The sequence below is a fragment of the Myotis davidii genome, unplaced genomic scaffold (genome assembly GCF_000327345.1).
Source record: "Myotis davidii unplaced genomic scaffold, ASM32734v1 scaffold563, whole genome shotgun sequence".
NCBI lineage: Eukaryota > Metazoa > Chordata > Mammalia > Chiroptera > Vespertilionidae > Myotis > Myotis davidii.
Genome location: NW_006294868.1, coordinates 337,273 through 341,878, shown reverse-complemented (window position 1 = coordinate 341,878; position 4,606 = coordinate 337,273).

Sequence of the window (4,606 nt, the reverse complement as noted above, 5' to 3'; positions counted from 1 at the left end):
AGTATGCATGCAAATAAGCCTAACCAATGGACACAGCCACCAGAGGGGTGAGGGCATGAGTGGCGGGGGGGAGGGGGGCTATGGGGAAAAGAACACATATGTAATACCTTAATTAATAAAGAAAAATTTTTTTTAAAAAAAGTAGACAGACCTTCCTCTGGAATGGGCCCCGGAAGGGAGCCTCTGTGGAAGAGTAAATGGGAGGGCTGTTTTGCAGCGGCCCCATGTCCCATTAACTGTTCTAATGCTCCCGTGCTCCATATCTTTTTTTATTTCATTTTCCAGTTCCTAACCCAGTATTTGCTTTGTGGCTTGTCCTGCACCTCTTGCATCGTGTCTTTTTCCACTTCTCCTGACACTAGACCCTGTGTTTTGCTGGCAACATTGCTGAATCTTTGGGTGGAACATTCCCTGTAGAAAATAAGGAAGACTTGCCTATAAATAGTTTCCTTTAGGCTGCGTGGTACACAATGCTTCAAGTGTGACAAAAAGGGAAGTGAGATGTTCCCCCTCATCGCCACCCCCAACCCACCGCCCCCACCCTGAGTCTGCTCCCCAACCCTTGGCGGCTTGCTGAGATCCTGCCCATGGGTTCTGCGGTCCAGACTGTCCAGTCTCCATCCCACTGTCCTCTGGGAACCAGAAGTAGGAAGGGCTCTTGTCCTAGAGAGTCTGGCTTTTGAAGTGGAACAGAGACACTTCTGGGAATACTGAGACACTTCTTCCAACTCAAAGGGGACAAGTTGGCGTGCAGGGCCTCCTGAAATGGAGGAAGTCCTCTCTGTCCTCATTATGCCAACTTCCATCTAGAAGGCTGTCTCTGAGAGAGGGAGGGTCAGCTGTATCTGTTTACTTGCAGAATCTCATGGCTGTAGGGCTATAACTGAGAGCCAGCAGAGGACCTGGCTCATAAGCTGAGTGCTCTTGCTGTGCTGGTTCTGGGTCCAGCCTACCTCGTAAACGTAGGGTGGGAGAAAGGGATTTTAGAAACTTTTTACATAAAGTTGTTGGGCTGTTGAATTCATAATCCACTATTTCCTGCCTGGGGCCTACCTCAAAGCCCACAGGACACAAGGACTGCTGAGAGCCTCATGGATCAGCACTTGACTCAGAAAAGTTAGATCAGATAATAGATATCTTTCTTATACAGGGCAAGCTTCCACTTACTGCAAAGTCTGATACAGCTATCCTGGGCAGAGGAATTTTCTGGTGTGCTGAGGGGTCAGCAGAAAACCTTTTGGGTTCTTCCTACTTCTCATCCATCCCCCTGCCTTCCCTTGTTTGAAATCTTTCTACAGGGACACTTGTGTCTATGTCTTCCCTTAGCAAGCCCTGGGATCCTGGATACAGCCACTGTTTGATAAGGGAGGATTACAAGGAGCCATCTCACTTGGCTGGTGGCTGGCAAACCAAAGGTGTAGAGGGGATGTGAGATTGGCTGAGTGTGGGCTGAACCTGGGACATCCTTTCAAAGTTGATTTTTAAACTAAGTCCCTGACAATAGCTTGTTTTAGGAATAGAAATAAAGGGAGTTAATTAGGGTGCCAGTTTATGGGGCCCTGGGAACTGGAAGTTAGACTGAATTGTGAAGATTACTCTGAGACACCACACCTTATTTGGGATATTGTATACCCCAGGACTGCATATTCCATTCTGCAAGCCACCTGGTTGGATTAATGTTTTCAATTCCATAGACAGAGAGAGCTTTCTTTGATGGCTGTGTGACTGCCTTTCAAAATTATGTGGATAAGCACAGCCCTCGTATTAAAAAAAAAATTGGACACTTTTGATATTCTTCCTGTCCCCTGATACTGCTCTCTCCTGCCACGAGTGTCAGAAAAGCCGGCTGTGCTCACAGAGCTCAAAGTCAGCCTCTGGAACTCTCTCTAATACTGCTGCTGGAGTCCCAGGAGCACTTCTCCTGCCCCTCACCCTTTCTTACATCTCACCACTTTCCTTGCACCTCCAAACCAACCCCCAGCTACCTGGCATTACTCATTCAACAAACCTATCCCTGCCCCATAAGACAAGTAAGTGTAGTAGGAACAAGGTCTGTAGGTCAGGGCTCTGAAATTTACTAGCTGTGCCATCTTGGGCAAGGAAGGTTCTCAGACCCTCATCGCCATAGTTTCTTTTAATTGTAAAATGGTGACAGTGCCTACTCTGCATCCAGCACAGTGTCTGGTCCATAGACGATGATGCTCAGTTAATAGTAGCTGTTATTATCAGTGGGTCTCAAACTCAGCATATTTTTAATTGAAGTATAATTAATGTACATTTCAAATACAGCCTAGCTAGCAAACTAAATGTCTTTTCTTTTCTCTCCCCAAACTACCTGGATTTCTCTACCTCCATCTTGATGTAAGGGAGTCCCCACTAAAGGAGCTGTTATTTCTTCTGTCCTATGCCCTGTTCCTGGTGGTGTTTTTTTTTTCCTGCCAACATAGCTTATTTATCTCTCCCTTTTAATCATCTCCCTTGGAATCTTGAGGTGAGTAGCAACAGTTAGTTTAGGGAAGATTTACAAACTGATGAAAAGTCAACTCAGAGACTCTTTCCGGAGTAAGAAAGCTCTATGTAGCACAGAAGACAGACTAATATATCAGAAAATTAATTCCAATATCAATTAAGCTCCAGATTTAAGATGGTTTTTTCCCTTAGCTAATGTTCTTAATGACATATAAATATAGCCTGGACTTTGTTCTGCCTACTACACAAGGTTCTTAGTGCAAACACCATGATCAGACAGCTTGTGACCTAAATGTAACATAATATCCTGAGATTGGGATTGTCTCCCACCTAAACTGAGGTGAAGAAAAACAGCACCCCTGGCTAGTGTAGTAGGTTTGCTTGAATAATTCTGTTTCTAATCCTTTTGCAAACAGAATGGCCCTTGTACACATATTATACTACCAGTGGGGTCCAATGGGAGCCCCACGTCATAGTAAATTATATTGGCTGTTTAGTGACATAACTGCTCTGGCAGGCTGGAGAAAATAAAGGCCTTCAGACTGGGCTTCCCGGGGGGCCTTGACAAGGATGTCAGTGCCAGGCACCTGTTTAGGAGAAATATCCTGAAGCAAATAATAATTACCTTCTTTGCTGATAAGAGTCTCCCAGTATTTTTCCAACAGCAAGATTGCATTAAGGTATTTCCTTGGGCCACAGCCTGAATCACAAACTGATACATGAATATTGGCCCTAACCTCAGTCAAACTATTGTATATGTGGTGGAACCCAATGTTCTCCTTATGGCCCTGAGTTGTTGTAAATAATACTTTCAGTTGCATCACCTGTTCTTGTTGTGGCTGGGTTACTCCTTCTGGCTGCAATTCTGTGTGTGCCCACAAGGTGGCCTCGCTTAGGAAAGAGCTGTAGAAAAGGACCCCAAGCCTCTGATGTCTTTTTTTTTTTTTTTTTAAGCTTGAGCATGAAAAGGTGAAAATATAGTTTGACGGAAAGATATATACCTCTTGATAGGCAACAAACCTCATTTAGCTTGTGACTTGGAATTTGTTTGTGCCTGAAGTACCCTCTAATCCTATGTATGGCTGGACCTATCACAGGTGTTTTCCTGGGATGGTTTATACATATAGTGTTGGTTTGTAGTTTTGCTGTCTTTTTCTGTTTATAGGAAAGTAACAGAATATTGTTTTGAAAAATATGAACATGAAATCATGGATAATGTTGAATGTTGAATGCAGAATAGAGTGTGGAAACCAAAGAGAAAATGGCTGGCATCTGTGGTCATTCCAGTGCCCATTCCCCTACCATTTCCTCTCACATCCTCTGTCACCCACCTGGCTGCCAGGTGCTCCCTGTACATGTTTCCCTACTCATCTGAGCTCCTGGACACTCTCTCCTCCACACAGGCATATTGGCATGCACAGATTTGCTCAGATGTGTGCACACATCCCATGCATGTCACAGATCTGTGCACGTGTTGGTACACAGACAGGCATATCCAGAGGAGGAGCTGAGTGGGTAGGTGCTAGCATTGGCGCAAGTCAGCGAGCCCACTGGTTGGGTGAGGGGACATGAGGGTGACAAACTGTGCGAGAGAGACTGAGAAGGCAGGCAGTGGGAAGAAGGCAAGGCTCCTCGTGGTTAGGTTGGGTGCCTAGGGAGTGTGGTGTGTGATAGCATTGCAAAGCCATAGGGATATATTGGCTGACCCCTAAAGAAGGATTTTTTTAAACCAGCACCGCCCTCTACTGCACGCTATCTACTGTTATGGCATTTGTATTAATTTCTCTAAGAAATCAGTTCCAGTTTGGTTTTTACCGACCTCCAGAGCCCTCTTTGGAGACGCCAGTTGGCACAAGAAAGTGCTGAACTGTTTACAGTCCCAGCCTCAGGTTCAGGGAGCGGATGTGGTTTCACTGGGCCACAAAGCCCCGTACACAACTCATTTGCATGACTCCTGACGCCATGTGACGCAGCCGGCTCCTCCTATATAAAGAAGCAGGAGCCGAAATATCTCTGAGTCTGGGTTGGACTAGCGGCCGTGGAGTTTGTGACACACTAGGTGACACCCCTCGAGCCACTTCCCTTCAAGTCCGGAGCGCTTGCCTGACTTTAGGTCCTCTCGGCAGCGTTTGCCCCC